We start from the raw sequence: 12,271 nt of genomic DNA, 5'->3' as shown, positions 1-12,271 counted from the left end.
CAGGACCTGAACCAAAGCTGCCCTCTAGATGACCTTCCCAACCCAATGTTCTATGTATCTGCTCCATAACCAAGTGTTATTATCAAAAGGATTGTTGCATCCATTCCCTGGTGAAACACGTCTTCACCTTTCTGCATGAGGAAAATGGACAGGGCCACACCTGGCCTTGGCTCCTCCTTGAGCCCTGGCCAGGCTCGGGGAGAAAACCAAGAGGAGAATGACACCAGCTGTGCCCCAGCAGAAGCTCTGGCACATTGCTTGTCCAGCACTGTCAGAGCCGAGCTACTCTCACAGAGCACTCGGGAGCCTCGTGGCCGCCAAAGGTGGAGGCACCGCAGGATTTCCCGGTTCCCGGCCGTGACTCTGCAGGGCTGGGCTGGGACAGCTTCCCCCAGCTGATGTGCAGCTCTGCATGAAGGGGAAACCATTGGGCTACCTGGTGATGGATCTTCCTTAATCACCAGACGCACCCTTTTGTAATAATGCTGAGGTGCATTGCTTAGCTTATCCTTTCCTGACTCTTTTTTGCACTTTTCCATTACAGGAAATCACATTATTCCTTCAGCTGGTGTCTGTGTCTGCATCTCTGACCCTCTCCACCATCAAAACAAACACACAGCCAGTTTAGCATGAGACCTGCCTCTCTGCCAGCCCATCTCTTGGCAAACACCCCTGATGGCCATCTCCACAAATGAAATTCCCTCTTTGCAACTTCCTTTTCTGCAGGCAGGTGAGAAAAGGAGCCACTTCCAGTTCTGGAAACCTCCTGAAACCAGAATACCCACAGAAGAGCTGGAGAAGGGAGCAGTTTGAAACACAACTGCTTCAGGATTTAAACCTGCCTTTATCAAATGAGCACACACCAACCTGTCCCAGAGGGAAAAGCAGGCAGGAAAGAGAAGCTCCTCTCCCACAACAGCAAACTCTGTGCTTCCTTCTCTTCTAGCTGGAGAGTGGAGGCCATGGGCTGCATCTCACTTTGGGAAGGGGCCCTGGGAATTGGCTTGATCTGGGAGGGCAGCAAAAGGAGTTCTCCTAAAAGTAGGAAAAGATTCTCTGGAAGGAATAGATGATGACAATATTTCTGCAGAAAAGCATAAAAAGAACAATTGTGGGGAACAAACATTTCCAGACCCGAGATGAAGATCCTTGGGGCAGCTTCAATTCCCCCGCTGCTGGCATGTCTTGGTGATTTGGGGAAAAGAAGCGTCTCCCCACCCGTTCTGCCATTGTCCTGGCAGCAGGGTGCAGGCCTGTGGCAAGGCCAAGCCTGCCTCGTGGGCTGGGCCTGGGCTGTTGGGCTCGGGTCCCTGGGCCAGGGCCATCTCCCGGCCTCCTGATGGGGTTGGAGGTTTTGCTTCCCCCTTCAGGTCCTGGGCCACCGCTTTGTGGGCCAGGCCTGGGGTTCCTGATCTCCTGATCCTTCCACATGGGCCAGGGGCCGCCATGGTCTTTCTCTGGCTGCTCTGCTGCTGCTCTTTCCAACAACAAAAAAAAAAAAAAAAAAAAAAAAAAAAAAAAAAAAAAAAAAAATAAAAAGTGTTGAAAGAGCTGGCAGCAGCTCATAGGCATTGAAGGGCCAAAAATGAGCTTCAGTCCAAGTTGTTCAGTAAAGGGCTGTGGCCAAGACATTCCACGTTCCAGAAATTTTCTCGGATTTTGATAACTATTAATGGACTTTTCTGTAGCAAGCCTGTTTCAGGACCAAAAGGGACTTTCAGAGATGGCAAAGAGGAACATCTTCAGTCCATGGACTTTTCCTGAAACTTAGCTCCTTGAACTTGGATTTTCTTTGCATTGTTTTTGCATTTTCTTATACTGTAAAATTGCTTTAGTGATAGAATAGAATTTTATGTACTACAGGTGAAGAAATTCCCTGTTCATTCCACAGGAGCACTTGAGTGAAGTTTGATTGGCAACAGATAACCTGTCAAGTGTTGGTCCTTTCCTCTGCATGAGCCCAGCAGAGAAAATTACAAACACTATTCTTTTTAATTTAACTAAATAAAAAAGGTGACATGTTGCAGACATCTTTTATGAAAAATCCTTTCTTAGGATTTTTCCTCCTGAGAAGCTGCAGTTTCAGCAACAAAATGTAAACAATGATTATCTGCTGCTGTGGAATGCAACAGGTCCACCTGTGATTGGCCCATCTTGGATCTTTATAATGAATGGCCAATCAAGGACCGAGCTATCTTTGACAGAGTCCGAGAGAGCTGCCTTTTGTTATCATTCTTTTCCATTCTTAGCTTAGCTAGCTTCTGAGAGGAAACCTTCTTTTTCTTTTTAGTACAGTTATAATGTAATATATATATCAGAAAATAAAAAATCAAGCCTTCTGAACATGGAGTCAACATTCTGGTCTCTCCCTTCACCTGAAAACCCTTGTGACCATGGTCACAGGAGGGTCTCTCTTGCCTTGGTGAGCCCTCAGCCCTCTGGGATACACCTCACCTCAATGCAGACTTCAGGTGCTTTGTTGTTTTCCTTCCTCCAAAACACCAAGAGATCAAAATTCTTGGTAAAAACAGGACTTCTACTTTCAGGAAAAGCCAAAAAGAAGCTCTGCAGGGCTTCTTCCTAGATACAGATAAAATACTCTGGTGATCTTATCACATCCTGTTCTCAAACTTTTGGCACCAGCTTCTACTCTGGAACACCATGACTTCCTTGTAATCTGAAAGAGGGAACAAATCAAACCTCAAGAACAGGTCCTACCTTTAAAACCAGTGTCCCTCCCACCAGAAACTTCTTTTCCTGTTGTGACAGTTGAGTCATGTGATGATTGACTCTCACAATTAATAGAGAAAGATAATGTGTGTGAAAAACGCATATTATATGGCTCTATGCAGATATTTACCATATGTATTTTGATGTATTGATTAGTAGTGCTGTATTAACATTTTAATAATACGATAAATGTAGTCTTGTAATTGAAAGGTAGCTTTTGTAGTTAAAATAAGAACTATGTCAGTGGGATTTTTTTAAGAAAGGAATGAGGCACTTGCACCCAATAGCAGCCACAGGAAACCTGAATCTTTCAGAGAAAAAGAGATTATTGCTCTCTTATCAGAAGAAACGAACTTCTTTCTGCCTCGAAAGCACTGTAAGGATTAGAATGAAAAAGTTGATGATGACCAGACAGAATCCTGTATTTGAATGGAATTTATGCATCATGTGTGAAGTGTATGAATATGCAATTGGTTATTGTTTTTAAGGGTTAATCGTTCGTGAACAGGGGTCCTTTTTCAGGCTCCTGCTGCCCAGAAAAAGGTACCCGGACATCCGTAACTCTTTGTCTCTATTGTCTCATATTGTCCTAATTCAACTTCTCCAAATTATTCTAATTGCATTACTATTTTTAGAACCATTTTATTACTATTAAACTTCTAAAATTTTAAAAACAAGTGATTGGCGTTTTTCACAATGTATATAGGTTAAGAAAAGTTTATAGATTTATAGATGTGCTGTACCCCTCACATGGTTATCAAGGGACAGCTGGGGTTGGGACATCTGGGAGGGCTGGCGTGTCGCTATGGCCACACCTGACCCCCAGTCAGGATTTGAGGAAGAGATCTCCACCAGTGGACAACGAAGAAGGGGGTTGATGGACAGAACTTCAGGAGGGGTTAAAGGGTTAAAAAGGGAAAACCTCCATTGTGAGGGGCCTGAGCACATGGCGAGGAAAATCTTTTGCTCCTGGTGCTGTAACCTTTTTTCTTTATTTAGTCTTCTGTTGTATTTTTGATAAGCTTTAATAAGCCTTCGTAAACTATGAAAAGTGGGTAGCTATTTCTCACACTGTGGTCTGCAACACTCACTCTTTATTACAATAAAATGCTTTTGTTTATTAGGTTTACATCAGTTCCAGATGCTTTTATGAGCTTTTATGCCTTTTTATCTATAGATGTTTAATACCACTATCTGATTATTGCAACATTCCAGGAATCCCTTTTGACTCTTCTCTCCATATTCCTGCAGAAGGTCAGGTCACTGTGGGTTTTACACCACTAAAAATCCAGGCTGTTCAGATCCTAGGTGTTGGGAAATTTAGCTGACTAGAGACTGGAAAAGTACAAAGCCGTGGCTAATTCCAAGTTCTGCACCTGCTAGATAGTGTGTCCTTGGGCCTAGCTGTAGTAGGATAACAAATAGTGAAAGAGACATGAGAAAAGAGAGATGTAACCCCTAAGGAATAAGGAAGAGTTAATGGTATAGTTTAACCAATAGATTGCTTGGCTTACAGAATATTCATAAGCTTATTATTTGCTGTATAAGTGTTTGATGCTTTCTTCAATAAACTGGACCTGTGATGAACCATCTGGTGTCCTGGTCTCCTTCCTTCGACACCTAGGTGTGATGGGCAGGCACAATTTCCCTGCTGACACAGGGACTGATGACAAACCCCTCTGTTGTCACTGAAAACAAAAGAAAGGAGGAAGTTTCTGCCCATTGGAAAGTCCCCGTTTGCCCTGAAGGACTCTGCCTCTTCTTTCTCAGCAGCAGCTCAGCAGCCGGATGCCAAGGACAAGAGAGGGAGGGGTGGTTGATTTGTGTGACAATTTAACAGCCCTTGCAAACAAGAGCTGAGTCTGTCAGTAACATCTCTGCAGAGGCAAGTCCTTGCTGAGGATGCAGAGCTGAGTCACTTGTGTTTAGTTTGCATCGAGTTAATGGCACGGTGGGTTTTCATGCTGCAGGTGTGGCCCCTCTGACAGCAGCCTGTTCATCCTTCAGGGGGTTTGCACCCACAGGGACAGTGCTGCTCCTGCCAGCACACCACAGTTTGTCCTCATGCCAAAAAGTCCAGGCAGAACTTCTTAAAGGAGCATTTTCCTTTTGCTCTCAAACCAAAGATTTAGATGTAATGGTATAATAGAAACAAATCTTTTCCCCTGTTGTCTGTTGGGACAGGAGGAAAATCCTATCACATCCAGATAGCAAGGCGCTGATTACACTTCCACTCTGGAAATGATTTGCAGGAGCAAGTAAAGTAAATTCTCTGCTAGAACAGTGAAGTCCTGCCACTCTAAATCAGTATGGTGCCTGAAGGGTTTTGTAGCAGGGTTGCACCTAAGTTGATGCTCAAGAAGTTTATAAGGTCCAACATAGACCTAAGGTTTGCACAGCAGAGTTTAGGCTGACAGCTAAGGGAGCATAAATTAAATGGTCTTTCCAACCCAGAAGGCTGATGAGAATTGTTGGTATTTGTGCTCTCCTTCCTTGTTTAAAGGATAGCAACATGTTTGATGAGATTTTGGAATTGCAACTAAAAGTCATGGCCAGATTTAGTCACCTAAGTGGTTGTTGTGCATTTCTAATTGTGGAGGTCAATATCAGTGTAACTGCTTCTGGTAATACAAAAAGCTCTTTCAAGACACTTCTTAAGAGAAAGGTCCTTTTCCTTTTCACTCTTAACTGCAAAGCCCCTCCAGGATGTAGAGCAAACAGGTTATCTAGATTGTCCTTTCTTAATAACAGGAAACTTCCCCTTTAATCAGCCTGAATTGCACAATTCTCATCTGTATGAAGGAATTTTATTTAGTCTCTGCTGTAAAGAAGTGATTTCTATGCAACAAGGCTGATTAAGGGCAGACCCAAATTAACAAGAGGGGTATTTGTAAGAGCTGCCATTACTCTCACACACTTTAAACAACCCATACCGCCGAGCCCAAAGCTAATATGGCTCTGTGTTAAACATTTCTGATGGATTACACATCCTTGTGTGAAGATGGAATTAGGATGTAAAGCCAGTATTTTTGCATATACAAACATTGTGCAAGAATATTGCATCTTCAAAATGGAAACCAAATATCACCTGTACAGGGTAAACGCTGCAATAACATGAATACACTTCTCCCATCAGGTTCACAGGCAGCTTAACCAATTCTGTGCTTGCAGATAATCTGTTCTGGCATCTTTTGGGGCCCTGAACCAGGAAAGTCACACTGAAATACTGTGGGACCATGAAAATTTCTCCAGATCCAAACCAGTCTCCAGGTGACACAAGTGACTGCAGCAACCTCCAATAATGCAGTGGAGGCCAGATTTGCTGTGTTCTCTTTGTCATTGTGGGTTTGTAATTCAGACTCACAGAAAGGCTTGAGTTGGAAGGGGCCTTAAAGACCCTCTAGATCCAACCCCCTGCCATGGGCAGGGACACCTTCCACTAGACCAGGTGGCTCAGAGCCCCTGCGAGGTTTGGCAAATACCCAAAGACACCTTTTCCTCTGTTTTGCAAGGTCAGATTTCCATGCTCACTTTCACAGATGGCTCCAGTCTCACACAGAGCATTGCTGATTGGTCACTCTTATCTCCACAGCCCAGCAGAGATCCTGTTTTGGATGGCTCTCACTGCTTCCAAGGCCCCAGGGACCACCCACTGCCTCTCCTCCTTCTGCTTTCCCTTCCAGGATCAGAGATTTCCTACTGCTTCCTCCACGTCTGAGACAACTGGAGGAGATGAGGGGCTGAGGATGTGGCTTCTGACAGAGAGTTGATAACACTCAGCTGAGTATTTTATTCTCCTGCCACTAAGCTGTCAGGCTGCTGCTGAAATTCCTCCTGCTTGGAAAGGGCTGGTGTGAGCAGCAGGAATTGTTGCTGGCTGGAATTTTCCAAGAGCTGGACAAAAGAAGCATTTTGTGGAAGGGCACCAGCTGCCCTTGGTCAGCAGCACAAGGTGTGAGGTCCCCTTTGAAGGCCATCCCTGCACAAGGACAGCCTGGCCTTCTCCAGTGCCCAGAGCACCTTCCAGGCTTTTGGGCTGGCCTCGTCCGTCACCCTGGAGAAGCAGGTTGCTGTTGAAACTCTCATATCCACAGTTTATGGCTGGATTGCCGTGTCTTACCACAGACAGCCCTGGAGACACCAGCACAGGCTCCATCTGCAATACAAGGGGACTTTGTTCCAGCTTTTCCCTTGGACCAGTGTGCAGCAAGCCCACCTGGGCCTCATTCAGGTCTGTCTGGGTGGTAGTCAGCTTCTGCTGGGAATTTAAAGCTTTTACCCTACTTTCCCCAGCAAATAGTGGAGCAAACCCAGCCGCACCAACCCCCGGATTTCACTCTAAAAACCACGATTTTCATTTTCCTCTATTCAAGCCTTGAAGAAAACAAACTTTTCTTGAGTGAGCTGGAGGCACAGTGTTCTCCAAGATCATTCTTGAATAGGACAATATTGCAGGGGAAGACTGGCAAACCCAGAGTTTACTGGTGCTTAGGAAGCTTTGCAAAACCTTCCCACGTGCAGTGCTCTTGCACCCTCCTGAGCTCCTGGAGCCCTCACTCAGCTCAGGCACAGTTTGGACAGAAGGGGATGGTTCCGTCTGTCACGTGGGGACAAGAGGAGGGAAGACTTTGCAAACACAGCCATGAGGGCAGGGCTGTTTTCTTTGATGGTGCCAAGGTAGTACATCATCTTTGATTAAATGTGAGGTGCTGAAGGGCAAAAATTCTCAGTGATAAGGAGAGAGTGTCTCCACTCACACAGCAAGGTAAGTGAAGGGGAAAGAGCAATCTGTATTTTATGGGAGGTGTTCAGTTTTTAATAAAACCTTCTTGCAGAACAAGTGCCTAGGCAGGGGTGATTCAGAGCATTTTATCAGCCTCACAGAGTATCCCCACATCTGCTTTGCCACATTTTCTCTCTTTTTTTCATTGTGAATGATTTCTCCTGCCAGGGTTGCTCCTGCTTGGAGTTCTACTCTCAGTGGAGCCCCTGAGCTTTCTCAGCTGCCTCTGCAGCGAGTTCTGAGCCAACGTGGGGCTCTGCTGCCAGCCCAAATCTGCCCTTCCCCTGCCCAGCCTGAGTGCAGGTGGGGCATGTGCTGGGCATGGCCGGAGATTGGCATGGCCAAAATCCTCCAGCATTTACACCTGCCCATGGCTTTGGGTAGCACAAATGTCAGAACACCCATCATAGCTGACAAATGGCATTTCTTGCAGATTGCTACACTAGCACTTCTGATCCAACAAATACACGAGAATCAATTTCAGTTGCAAAATGTCATTTATTACAAAGTGCTACACCCACATCGACAATGCAGAACTATACAAATCTCAATTTAGGTTAAAAACAGGAATTTATTATATTATTACAACCTGTCTATGTAATAATATATAAATACCAACTTCAGTTAATTTATTGCCAGCCTCCACAACAACTCACTATACACAAATATCAATAAGGTGTTTAACAACTTAATTTATTACCTATTACTACAAGGATTAGGCCCATCTAGGAATACAAAAATATCTCCATAGATATGTAAATAGAATTATATCTAGAAACAGATAAATATACATATAAAAATAGACATATACCTATACAAATACCAATATTCCTATTTTAAAAGCCATATAACAAAAATTATATCAAAAGAGATACCTACACAAGTTTACCCACAGGAAATAGAAATTAAAACAGATATAACAATATCCATGTATACACAGATAAATTTATAAACATACATGTAATTTAAAAACAAATATATATACATAGCATACATTCATAACAAAATAAATATACATAAATATAAGAATATACACATGGAAATGAACACATACAAATAGCAAGCCACACAGAGAAATAAAGATGTAATAATCCCTGTCCACATTCAAGTCCGTGTATCTGTAAAGAACACTCAAAGCAGAGGGATCCCAGCTGCCCCATCTTCAAAGCCTCTCGCTCGGGCTCCTCCTCCCGTGCAGAGCAGCTCTCCTGGACAGGGACAGCAGATGGGACATCTGGCAAGCAAAGGGAACACTGAGTGAGTATGGGGACGTTTCCCTTGGCAGCAGCTGCACTTCCATCAGGGCAGAGGAAATGTCAGAGCCTCCCCAGGGGGTCAGAAGGAGAAAGCAGCCGGGCGGGCCGGGCTGTGGTGAGCGCAGCCGCAGCGGGACTGTCCCGCAGCCCCGGCAGCCCGGCAGAGCCGGCACAGCTCCCGGGCCCTGCGGCACAGCTGCCTTGCCCAAGGACAGCCCCTGTGCCAGCCGGGGCAGCTGCGCTGAGCAGCCCCAGCACGGGCAGGGCCCGCTCCTGCCCCGCCGGGCAGTGCCCACGGCCACAGCCCACGGCAGCCTCAGCCCCACCTGCCTCCCCGGGCCTGTGGCCTCAGCCGGGCTCTCTCCAGGCTGGCAGCAGCAGGGCCCCGTTCACTTCTCTCGCTGCTGGCCTTCAGCTCCTCCCTGCTGGCTCCTGTCAGTCTCCGGCTGTCCTCAAGGTCTTCGTGGCAGCTGTGGCAAAAGTGGAGGCTCTGGAATTGCTTCCAAGGCCTGGCAGAGCTGCAGTCCTGGAGCCCTCTGTGCTCCCTGCTGGCCCCCTCCATCCCCTCAGCCCTGCCATGCTCTCGGTGAAGCCCCAGCCCCCTTCAGTTTCTTCAGCCCCTCACAGTCCTCTCGCCCACCTCAGTCCCTTCTGAGCCATCCCGTCCCCTGAGACCTGCCACCCTGCCAGCCTGTGCCACTTCCCTGTCACCTCAGTGCCACCAAGGCCCTCGGCTGTCCCACAGCCCTCAGCCCCAGCAGCAGCTCAGGGTCACCGTCCCTTCAGCGCCACGGCCCCCTCAGCCCCCTCAGTCTCACCGTCCTTCAGCAGCTCCTCAGGGACAGTGCCTGGGGCCAGCGGCAGCTCCCACCACTCCAGGGACAGCCGGGGCTGGAAGTGCTGCTCCGCCCGGTCCGGCCGCCAGCTCGGACCCAGCACAGGGACAGGGGACACAGGGGGCACCGGGGGAAAAACAAGAGGTGAAAAAGGCAGCCGAGGAGGGAAAGAGCTACAAATGCAGCCTAGGCCTACACAAACAGCAATCCTTCCATCAGTCTCCAACTAAACAGTCCTATTCCTCTTAGTATATAACTATACACACTTATAAATCCAACTTCATACGTATATATATTTTTTACTCTACACATATAAAAATCTAACTCTGAAAATCTATAAATGTAAATATATAACAAAATATAAGCATATCCCATCTATAACTATATACACATCAATATATGCCCATATAAATAGAACACTGTCATCTATAAATACTAATAAATAGAACCACAGAAATTTATAAACATATCTACAAACAGAGGAGCTCTACCTGCCTGATGGTCACAGGCTCTCCCCTGTCTCTTCCAGCCCTCCTGGAGATGTTGGTCAGATGGCATCTGGGAAGCAAAGGGAACGCTCAGTCAATATTGGCCCTTCTGCACCTTTCCCTTGGGCAGCAATTGTCCTTCTACCAGGGGCTCTCAAAGATGGCCTGAGAGGCAGACTCTCACTTGGCAATTTGGAGCAATGTGCCCTTAAAAGAACAGGGACCATTCCAAGGGTTCAAAAGTGTGCTTCAAAGCATTGAATTATCTCGATAAAGTCCCAGCCCCCGCAGTGCAAAGGGCACCCAGGAGAGCTTGAAACACAGACAGTCCCAGCTGCCACAAGGAAGCCCAGCCTTGTTCTTTCTCTGAGCTGACAGAGACACCTCAGTCCTCACTGAAATGGCTGAAGCTGAAGGTGCTGGGAGCTGAGTCATGAACCAGCTCCATTACCTGCCATCTACAAACTGCCCTCTGCAGGGAGCAGCAGCTGCTCCAACTTGATCATCAGCTCTGGCAGCAAGGACTGGGAGGGACAGAGCTCCCTACGAGGCCTGCAGGCTGCACCAGCTTGGCTAAGGGATGGATGCAAAGTGCTCCTTCTCACCTCTTAGGCCTCCCTAATCAGGAGTCATTCAAGCTTTTCCTTCTGATACTGGAGTTACCGTGATTTTTCAATTGGTTGGCCTCTGATGTTGTGCTCCTTGTTTTTCTTGTGGGTCAGGACCAATACCAGCAGACTGGTACTACATTTAGTCAGTGATTTGGACTTCTACCCTGAATTTTTGCTCTTTTTTTTCCCCTGCTCCTTCAAGTGTCGCTCAGCCTAGCCTCCCCTGGCACCTTCCACTAAATTTATCCACCAACTTCAGCACAAAACTGGGACACCCAGCTTGGTGACACAACTCCCACAAGGTCAGGTTTATTCCCTGCTCTCTGCCCCAGCAGAGGACTTAGGGTCAGAGCCTCTAGAGAAGTGTGGAGGGCAGGGTTCAGAGAGGTTGTGCCAGTGCAGGATTTGAACTAAAGGCACCAGGAAGCACCAACCCTGCTCAGAGCAGCCATCTCACAGCTCTCTAAACCAGAGGGGGCTCTGTCCTTACCAGGCTCCTCGGGCTCCTGGGAACTGTTCCTGCAGCTCTCGGTGCCAGATGAAGCTTCCTCTGCTGCAGCTCTGTTCACAGGCTCCCCTCCTGAAGAATCAGGGGCAACACCAACATTGCCCTGAACAGAAAAACAGAAAGAAAGGAACCCAAAGGTCACTCACTATTTTGCTGGAATCACATCAGGGATACAATAACTGTCCTTCTCCACTCCCAAAGGACATGGATCACAGAGGAGGGAACACTGCCCACACGGTTCACATGACAAGCCTTTTAAACTCAGGATTCAGGGGGCCAAGGTGATGCCTGGAGGACACACATGGGGCAGTAGTAGAAGGCTCCAGGAAGCAGCAGCTGCAGCCCAGCCCTTGCTTTGCCTTGGCCTTCCCACCCAAAAGAGGCACAGCCCACATCTGCTGCAGCTGCAACAGAGGCACCTCTGGCATGCCCCTCCCTGCACAGGACACTTGGCCTTCAGTGCCACTTCTCCAAACACTCTTCTCCTCTTTCACAGCAAGTAAAACCTCTTCTTCATTTCTTTTTCATCCCCTCTTTTAGAAATCCAAGAAGAATTCAATACCAAGAATAATTCAATAACTAAATAATAATGAAGTAAGCTCAATTAAAGAAGCCTTTGATTCTCAACTGTGTAACAACATTCAAAAGCTCTCAGTCCAGCCCTTTTATCCCCATCCAATGGAATTACCTGCGCAGAGGGAGATCTTTCAGACAGGGACCTCCTGATCTCCCGAATCATTTTCTCTACGGCAAGGCCCAGATCTGCTGGTGGCCATTCCTCCTCCCCAGGTGCGTTCTGTGCTGAGCTGGAGGCTGTCCATGCTGCACAGGCTGCACTGCCAGGTGGAGCGCTGGGCCCTGAAGTGCCCGGGGTGGCTGCAAGAATCCAAACACATTGGTCAGGCTCCACAACATGGCTGTGGGACACAGAGCTCTAGTGCTGCTGTGGATCAAACATCACGGGAAGCACACAGCAAAACCAGGCAGAGAATCTTTTGGCCCCCTAGGTGCCCCTTCCTAGTAGGCTTGACAACTTCTGGCCGAGAATGGCAGAGCCTT

This window comes from Melospiza melodia, unplaced genomic scaffold (genome assembly GCF_035770615.1).
Source record: "Melospiza melodia melodia isolate bMelMel2 unplaced genomic scaffold, bMelMel2.pri scaffold_48, whole genome shotgun sequence".
NCBI lineage: Eukaryota > Metazoa > Chordata > Aves > Passeriformes > Passerellidae > Melospiza > Melospiza melodia.
This window is presented reverse-complemented; position numbering follows the sequence as displayed.